Source organism: Tinamus guttatus, unplaced genomic scaffold, assembly GCF_059628265.1.
Source record: "Tinamus guttatus ecotype Peru unplaced genomic scaffold, ASM5962826v1 Tinamus_guttatus_pri_ptg000138l, whole genome shotgun sequence".
Classification (NCBI taxonomy): domain Eukaryota; kingdom Metazoa; phylum Chordata; class Aves; order Tinamiformes; family Tinamidae; genus Tinamus; species Tinamus guttatus.
This window is the reverse complement of record NW_028288672.1, coordinates 3,672,805-3,683,392: the sequence shown is the minus strand read 5'-3', so window position 1 is coordinate 3,683,392 and position 10,588 is coordinate 3,672,805.

Here is a 10,588-nt window from a genome sequence, read left to right as displayed (position 1 = left end):
CAGGAAACAGCTGGCTACAATCAGTTTTGCAGAAAAGGATCTGAAACTGTTTTGAATTGGAGTTGAACTTAACATCACAACACTACAGGTGCCAACAGGATTGTACACACACCAAAGAGCCAGAAAGAGCATGCAAAACACATAAAATACTTCTTCTAGCCAGCGCTACAAGGTAGGTAGCCTTATTCTGCCTTATTCCCAAAACAAGAACACCAGAAGAACCTTTCCCCTGCAAAACCGACCCACGTGGGCCAACTGGGAGGAACACAGAGGAGACCCGCAAGAGCAATCAAAGGCCCAAGGAACATGTCCTGGAGGAAAGACTGAGCAGTGATACTTTGAATATACGGAACAGAAGACTAACATGACATGATAATGTCCCTCAAGCGTATAAAAGGCTGCTGCAGGAAGGGATTGAACAGTTAGTTCTCTGTGTCCACCCAGGAGAAGGGGGAAAGGATTAGACTTAAATTTTAACATCAACACAAGGGATTATTTTTCATTGATAGGAATAATGAAATGCGGGAATGGATTGCCTGAAGAGGAGATCAGACAAACCTTCCCCCAGAAGGATAAAAGGAATGAGTCGACCCTGCTTTGGAGTACAGATAAACTCCAAATGTTCCTTTCAGCCCTATCACTCTCAGCTTGCCTACATAATAAAAAAGAAGAAGCGAAGGTCCCGTGTCCTTTAAAAGCAATCTCTCCTCCATGACTTGCCGCCGTCTTTGGCTGATTAGATAACCGTGTTGCTGTGCTCTCTTATTTGCCCTCCTCGGATTAGCACACAGGCTTTACTCAGTCCAGAGCTGCTACCTATACTCTCCAATTTCCTGTGCATACTCTGGAGCTACACTCTACAGAGGACAAAAAAAAAAAAAAAAAAAAAAAAGTGATTAATAGATGGCTTTCAAGGCTTAATGATTTGGCTTAGAAACTACATTTTATAGATCGGTCAGCTAAGCTAGATCTTGGCTAGCTTCTCTTCTGTTCTTTCAAACAGAGTGACTGTTCAGCTCAATGTCTTTCATTCCTTCAATCGTTTTTTTCCATTATTAAACATCCATTTGGATGCCCATTCCTGGCTTACATGACTTTGCTCAACGGGCAGTCATTGCTTCATTCCCAACAGATAAGCAGAGACCATAACCATCGATCAAAAGAAAATATCACTAATGATACAGAAGTAATTCAGGAATTAGTTCCGTTTTCTGGTTTTCTATATTCAGTTTTCCTGTTTACAGCTCTGCACTGATCAGACTGCTTTGCATCTAAGGAGAACACAATGTTTTACTACACACTAAGTACTGTATACAATTTAAAACAGCGAAAGCTCTTTCCTTATGTTGCTGGAAGAAAGATGAATAATAATGTTAAAATTAGTTACAGCCAGTATGTGGTAGATGGACTGTTGCCATATGGTGGTTATGTAAATTAAACAAATGATAAAACAAGGATCTAGCATTTATAAGCAACTTTTGTGCACTACAGAAACCTAGACTGCACGTGCATCACCTACTAGCCCCTACTTATGGGAAAAGATGACATTTTAAAAAAAGGCTTTCTTACAAGGTGTTTCAACAGTTATTTCAAGGAAAATACATCTTAATTGCTTAACATGCAAGGTATAACACATACAGTTCAACACTCCTGGGTAAAATACAAAGTCTTTTTTTTAAATATTAACTTAAATGTCTTATTTCCACCCGGTGAAACAATCTCCCAGTAATGCATGGCTGTGTTGCCTATCTAGAAAGGTATCGTACTATACTTCTATGCAGGTTAGATAATAAAGCTTAGGGAAACAGGGCCTCTATCTGGAAGCCTACAGAGCGACCTACCTGTCTTCCTTGATTCTATGCAGAACTTAGAACAAGCATTAGAACATGACCTTATTCCCTATATACCTGTTACAGAAGCAAAAATTAAGTACTTCTGACAGGTGGGCAAGATACTCGTCCCCAACAACCCTTCACCACTGCTAAGTAAACTTTAAATATATTCTAGAAGAAGTATTTCAGGCCTCAAAGGTAGCTATTATATAGGAAAGTATAGATGTGCTTACTATACAGAATTTAGAATATTTCAACTTTGTGTTATTTCCGCCCTATGACAAATTCAGACACATATTAGTTAGCTCACTTCCATCAACCTTTATGTTGACAGATATGTGAAGTATCACGGAAACACAGAATGGTTGAGGCTGGAAGGGACCAATGTAGATCATCTAGTGCCATCTCCTCCTATCCTTGCACATGATGCTCAGGGTTGTATCATGACATCTTTTGAATATCTTCAGAGAAGGACTCTGCAAAACCTCTCTGGGCAACCTGTTCCAGGCACTTGCCCTCAAAGTCAAGAAGATTTTCATCACATTTATGTAGAGCTTCCTCTGCTTCAGTTTGTGACGATTCCCTCTTGTCCTATCGCTTAGCACCACTGCAAAGAGTCTGGCCTGGTCCTCTTGATGCCCTCCCTGCAGGTACTTGGTGCGCATAGATAAAATCCATGCCAGTCCTCTCCAGGATGAATGGCCCTGGCTCTTTCATCCTTTCCTCATATGAGAGATGTCCAGTCCCTTCATCATCCTAGTAGGATGGTGAATGGTCCATCCACTGGACTAGCTCCAGGAGCTCCATGTTTCTCTTGCACAGGGGAGCCCAGAACTGGACACAGCCCTCCAGATGTGGCCTCACCACCCCTAAGTAAAGCGGGAGGATCCCCTCCTGGTCAACCTCTTGTCCACCAGGCCCCCTACATTCCTTCTCCACAAAACTGCTTTCCATCCACCAAAGTAGGAAGTATAATTTCCCCTGTAGTGAAAATTGTGTGAGAGGAAAATAGACAGGGACAGAATCTCTTTCATTAAGAGAAATGCTGTGAAGTTCAGGGCATCTTTAGATACACAATTACAGCACACTGAGGTCAGCAGCTTTGTCACAAACACAGCCTTGCACCATTGCAGCAGATATTAGACCAGTTAAAAAGTTTCTTGATGGAAAGACAGAATCACAAACATTTCAAGCCTGTTGGACAGCTATTGCAATACCATGGACAGAGATATTCTTGCTTGGGCCAATAAGTGAGGCCTTTTCCAAGAGTTGCACTGACTGCACTGATGCCTGTAAAAGAAAAAAATATATATATATATATATTTTTTTAAACAGATAGCAAGTAGTCCAGTAGATCAATTGCAATGAAATCATGACACTGAACTTGGCAGACTGAGCATTCTGGTGATTTATTTCCCCTACAGATAAACATATTTTTTATGTTGGACAAACACATCCTCTTCAATGACTATAACCAATCATTATTATCAGAAAGACAATGATAGCCCTAAAAGAAGAGGTTATCCCTTTAAAGAGATTAATTCTCATTTCTCTTGAGACAAAGTCGAGACAAATTTAATGGAACAGACCATCTTATTGATTAAAAATTGCAGGGCGCTACTTATCTAAAAGGAACCACTGAACTTCAGCTATTCTGAGATAGAACAGAAAGATCCGCAATTCCCAAGTGACAGCAAGGACTGAAAGGCACGAATTTCATGCTGGTAGTATTCACTCCCCTAAAAACAATACATAGGCTGCAGTAGGAAAATAATAATTATGTTCTAATTCTGATGTCTTCCTATCTCTGTTAAAAGTCATCTGGTTGTGAAGTATATCCTGCAGAACTATATTAGAACAACTCTCTAGATGAAGCTCTTAAAGCCTGAAAAGTATCGTTCACTCTGCAGAACTGAAGCTTCAGCTACCCATCAATCTGCAAGCCTATGAGGACAAGAAATCTGACCCGGATGAAAATATTGGCTCAGTAAGTAGTGATAAGCTGAAGATGAAAAGAGAAATAGCACTCTTGGAAATCTTATAGCTGAGATAATAGAAATAAGCCATCAAGTGCATGGGCACACTGAGTCTGTAGTCTATGGTCAGAACATCCACAGCCCAGGGAATGAGCCAGTGTCATTTCTCCAAACTGGAGCAAAAGTAGTCCTACTGGAATGCCAGAGCACTCTCAAGCTGTGCCCTAAAGTACGCCACAATCACGGGCAGTTTCAATGTCAAAAATGCACTTGGTACCCAGAGTCCCAGATGACGCATCTCTCCTCACTGCCATAAAGCACCGCGGTGTCAAGGACGCAGGCGGGTGGCGTTAGTGACCGAGGCACGGGCAGCAAAGGCTGCCCAGCAGTGGGGAGCAGCAAGCATGGAGCTGCTCCACAGGGGAGGAGGAGCTGGGAGATGAGGGTGGCCATGACGTGGCGACTCGGGCAGCCTCCTCACCAACCAGCCAGTCCCATGGTCCCGGAGCAGCAGTGCGTTTTAGTGTGCAATGCAGGGATTCAGCACCTCGAGTCAAGATTACTGAATGCTCAGAATTGCAGATATAATCATTGCAGAAGCACAGCCTGCAGTTCATTTGCAGCAACTCCATCGTTTCACTTAAGTATTAAACTCAAGCTGCACACTGCATGGTCCAAATAAATCTGACACAGTTGTAGAATTCATACACATAAATGGGCCCACAGACAACAGACTGGCATCCATGCAGTAATCCCAGAATCTTCTGAAGAGATGTGATTGACTGTGAGCATGCAGAATGGTTTGGCTCACTATGCGTTTTAAACATTCTATATAAAACATTTCTTCCCAAAAATCATAAACTGAGAAGCTCTAATGTGGCACTACTGACTTTAGCTGACAGCATAGACATAGTTACTACACTGTATGCTGGCAGAATATAGCGTATGATACCTAGCAACATTTTTTGTATCCCCTGAAGATTCTCCCAGAAATATGAGATGCACTAGCTTGTTTCCCATTTTGAAAAACAAGCAAACAAACAAACATCTTATTTGTAAAATGTTAGTTGGTTTTTTTTTTTCTTTTTGTCTTTGGCAGAAGCTTTGCTAACTTAAAAGTTATGCAGTCATCCTTACCAAAGGAAGCAATATCTATCTGTGGACATGACCTGTGTTACTCTTTCCAAAAGACAAGCCTACAAAAAATGTTCCAGGCCTGAAAACAACATGTTTACAGATGCTAAATGGGATAACAACACAGAAATTTCTATTTGAGATATCTCTTCATCCATGCCCAAGATAAAGCTTCTGCATTTTGAAAGCGGGAGGTAATTTTGCTGTCAGTATTTTGCTTTTTAAATGCAGAGATAAGTTAAATGAAGCTTGGAGGAGGTGACAGACATTGATAAAGTACAATTCCTCTGTCGATATTCAGTGAGGGATTAAATAACAGTACTGAGCTTAAATGCTGTTGAACCACATAGGTTCTTGATGTGCTGATTACAAGGCAGAGGTGACATCTAACTGTATTTCTCTAGATAGATCTAGGGGGAGAGGAAATCACATAAATGCAGCCAATAGCTGTCTCAGCCTCCCAACTTAAAGTGTTTTTTCCCTATAGATATCATTTGAAGAATTTCAAATGTCAAAATCGAGACATTGTTTATGGAAACGACATAAATGACTTATCCCTTCACCACAGACATGAACCAGGGCTGACCTCTCCAGAGTAAGAATTCTTCCCTTCCACCATATTGGTACTATTTTTTTTTTCTCCCTCAAGATGTGCTTAGAGAAACGAGCTCTATTAAAAATACTGGCAGATTTGCCATCTCCAAATGTCTTGTCTCTCCTGATAGCAAACTGTGTGCTGCCATCTTCCGGGGAGCGAAGGAATTTCCATCCTAGGAAAAGTCTCGGTCATTTAGCCCTCCAGAAAACCAAGTCACTCAGGTACCAAGTTAAACAAACATTGGAGACGCCTTTTAGGAAAATAAATAAATAAATAAATGACTTATGAGGCAAGCTGAAAGGACGATTTTCAATCAAGCTGCTGAAAGTCAAACCAGTAAGTGCTTAGATTGCTCAGGCCTACAGGCTAGGTTGCTCTTTCCAACCTAAAAAGTGCACATAGACTTCCTAATGAGAGCGCCAGATTTCCTTACTCCTGCTCCGGTGGCCTATCCAAATTCTGCTTCCTTCCTCTTGAGCGACTGCAAACCTGAACTCGGTACCGTGCCTGAAAAGCCGTAACCCCCATGGCCTCTGAGCTGCTCTGTTGCTCAACACATCTGCCCCCAACACATCTCACATTTTTATTTCCTGCTGCTCTTCATTTCCAGACTCCACTTGAATTGGAGCCCTTGTTTGCTTCCTGACCACAGGCAAAGCCCATTGCTCTTTATACCCAACAGTCTATTGGCCCCAAGTCCCACTATGTAAAGAAAGCGGAGACAAAACCACAGCTGTAGGATTATTAACTTCCCTGTTCTTCTCATATGCACTTTGTTTAAAGCAGTTTTTAAATTAAACACCCATTCGATGCCTCAGATCCATTTGTGAGACAAGCACAGTTGAGTTAAACTAAACACTTAATCTCTCACAGGACGCTCCTCATTTTGTGATATTTCATTTTTTCCTTACAAAGTTAAAAAGATGCAGATCTACAGTAGCAGGAACCAGTGTTTCTAAATGGTTTGAATGCAGGTATGTGCCAGCATTTACTGCTTCAAAATGACAACTTAATGACTATGGAGAGAACAATTAAAGTGCACTAAAATTCTCCTGGAGAAAAAGAGAGAGAGAAGAGAGAGGAAAAAAAAAAAAAAAAAAGGGAAAAAGAGCAATTCACTTCTGAATCAGATACCCAGAGATAGTGAGAAAAACAAGGCTAAACAAGACCTCAGGATCTTAATCTTACTCTCACCTCCAACTAGAATAGACCAAAGAGAAAAGCTTGCTGCTTCCAAATAGAGTTTATCAGAGTGTTTAAAGCACCTGAAATAATAATAAGCAGATAAATAATAAGTCAACCAGAGCCAAACGGTGGAATTTTAAAAACTGGACTGGAGACTGTGCAGCTAAGTAAGAACATGATTGCCTCACTGCTTGCTGAAACAAGGGAAACGAGAGCCAGCGCTTTGCACTAAGGAAGGACTCAGTGCTAAGAGCTGTGCAGGCACTCTCAGAATTTCAAAGGCACGCTCTATGCTTTTCACTGAATGTTTTTCCAAAATGAAATTTCTTCTAAAAAGGGAGTATCACTCAAAGTATAACCAGCACCTCACCCTGCACTGCCGCAATCAGTTAGGTGACTTCCACTAACATGTGCAGAAAGATAGGTCAACGAAAACAAACTACCACTATATCTTGAAAAGATGAGTATAAACCATAAGACATTTCCACAAGAGATCTTATGGAAAGCAAAAATTTGCAAACAGATTGTAGTAGCAGAAAAGCAAAATTTTTAAGTCTAAATCACAAAATAATAACTATGTAGCTCACAATAGCAATGGCCAGATTAAGAACAAGTTACAAGATATTTACATGCTCTTAAATTGCAAACCCTCAAGCTCATTAGAGATACTGGGTTACCGTAAGGCACCTGCTACAGCGGGGAAATAGAGCCAAAGAAGCGGCTGCTCCTGCCCTGAGAATAAACGAGCACAGAGAGCACGGAGGGGTGTCCAGGCTGCTGGACAGACACAGAAAGGCAGGAGCCAGCAACAATGCTGGTGGACTTCTAAGAGGAGCAAAGGACTTGCAGCAAATTGAAGATCAAAAAGGCATGGTGAACAGGAGACCTTGAGAAACCCCAGGAGAAACAGCAGGCCAGAAAGCCACTGAATACAGTCCAGAAAGCTACTGAAAATTAGCAGGTACTAAAAAGAATGTGCCAGCAAACACGGATGGCAGAAGGAGCTTCATTTTTCAATGTTTTCCTTTTTTTTTTTTTTTTTTTTTGGATTTTTGATTTTCCTTCCTCATTGCAGATACTGGTGTGAGTGTACAACATTAAGACCACCAATACCTCACCAATCCTCATGTTATCCTCATTTATACTGATGAGAATAAATAGCCTAAAAGCAACACAGATTCTTGATCTTAATCCCTGCTAATCGAAACACCGTCTAATGTACAACCTGTTTGACAGTGTGCAGGGAAATCCCTCAATGTGTTTGGAAAGCTGCTTCTACTTTTATTTACAAGAGAGATTACTGATCTTCAATTATTTGTCAATATCACAAATGGCAGAAAATGCAGCTTTACACATTTCAATGTCAATTCAATGTTCAATGTCAAGGGAATGGTCCATTTTAGGCTCACTTATTCCTGGCAAGTTATGTTTCTTCAAAGAGAAGGTCACAGAGAGAACCCTTTGGATTTAGGCATACTATGATGAAGGAAATGGATTATTACTTTCTGTGCGATCATACCCATTTTATGTCTAAGCTGCACCTGACCTGCCTTGCACCAAGACTCTGTGAACCAGCGCTCTGTTTTCCTTCGTCATCTCTCTGCGGAAAGTCATGAACCAGGGATAATTATAAAACCAGGACATGCTGCAGAATAAAGCATTTAAGCAGGGAAGGAAAAAACATCAAGAACACACATGTGCTTAACACACCCTCGAACCCCTGAACATGCTTTTTAATCTACATGTTGTACTCAAGCCCATGGAACTCCTTCTGGTAACATTAACTGCAGCAAGATCAGCAAAACGGATTCTTTTACCCTAAGAAGAGGGATGACTCCCAGAGTCAAAGGGCATAATCCAAAAAAAAAAAAAACAAAAAAAAAACAGAAATCCATCTTGGCCATCAGAACTGAATTAGCTATTACCTTGGAAAGGCTCAGTGATGAAAAGACAGACCATAAAAACATGAATTGACTTAAACAGTAGGAAAGCAACACCCATGACCACCACAAAAAACCACCAGTATTTCCAGTGCTACCATGCCAAAACATCTAGTGCAATGGATCACAAAGAACCTCAGCCTTATCCAGAACTGTGAGACGAAAAACACTCAAATCCACTTGTGTAGAATAGGTTTATAGCAAGATATAACATTGCATATCCTCTTCAGTCACTCAGACTTTAACAACCACATCAGCACCGCACAATGAAACAGAACTAGTAGTCCAATCCCTTGTTAAAAAAGTAAAATTATTTGTTCTACATATTGAACACAGACCAGAGGCCTAAGAGCTCTTCACTTCCCAATAAACTGAGTCAATGATTTTTCTTCCTCATTTGAGACACTGTTCCAGGTGCACAACGTTAAGATCATCAATACCTTACCAAGCCCTGAAGGCATCAAGAAATCCAAACTATCGTAACGTCTCAAGCTACATTCCACTTTGGGTCCATGAGATTACACTTGCAGCCTGCAAGTGAAATAGTGGGATGCAAGCTCTCCGAGTTCCCTGTAGAAGGAAACTGAAAGTTATTCCATATAATTCACTTCCCCTCTACTCCATTTTTCAAGATCAGTGGAGAATCTTTAGACCTCGCCGACCACCCCTCTTGCAACAGTCTCTGTCCCCAGTACAAGCAGCAGCGGTTCTCTGCCAATATAATCACTAAGATCCTTTACCCATGGCTGTACCAACTAGCACAAAACAAGCAGAATTTTGCCCTTCCCCATAATACTCCTGACTTTTTTGTCAGTCCATCCCTTTCTCTAGGGATCTTCACTCCCCAAATCTGCTCCCAGAACAACTACTCTCCTGGCCTATTAAAGCAGAATGTGACTAACTGTGCACCTATAATCACCTTCAAGTCCTGGAATCCAACACTTCAGATTAACTAAAAAGGTAAGGAAAACATAAAAGCTGAAAACATTTCAAAATAAAACAAATAAAAAGACAGGAAAAGGGGCACTTTTGGCTAAGAGATGATTAACTAATGAAAAGCTGCTTTTAAGTGAATGTGCAGATAGAAGCCTGGACTTACGCAGACTGGACACTTCAGCAAGCCTGGTGGCCCCAAATATCAGTAAGTTTTGCTTGTTCTTTATGCAAGATTTCACACCAATTTGAAATTAAAGATAGCCTCTCAAAGCCTTTGCATTAGAAAGGCATATATAACTTTCAAAAAATATTCTTTTCATTACAAGACAAATTTACATACAGACTGCTTAGAAGATCCTCATTTTTTCCCATCAAGTATGTCACATCCATTCTGAATTAAAAATTCTCTTTACCAAACTTTAATTCTGGAGGCCTACAAAGAATCTATGCTTGTCTCTGTCTTCCTCCAAGCAAAAGCAGCTAAACCAATATGCTTTTGTCATTCATCAGAGCTCTGAAAAACTGCACCTTAATCAAAATGTCACATCCTCAAGCAGAAATATGTTACCCAAGTACACTCAAGTGCAGCCTTTGCAACTCTGCTTACCTATATGGATGCAAAACTGGAGATCCTTTAGTATAAAATTTACCCTTGACATAGGACTAACTTCACCTTCAAGTATATATGGTATATATGTTTCATACCAGGTGCTTACCCAGCAGAGACAGTAGAAACCACAAGAATTACTTGAGACATCAGCAGTTACTCTACCATTACTCCTGCATTTTAATATCCTAATCTTAATCCAATGGCATTCAGGAACATGAGGTAAATTGCATTTACATAAGTAAACTGATTTACAGAAGAATAAACAATTATAATGGCAGCTCTTTTCTTACACTTCAGCTATACTAAGTAGTAACTTCAGAAGGCCACCATCATAATTTGCAATGCAAAAATAAGTAATTCAATTTTTTAAAAAACAT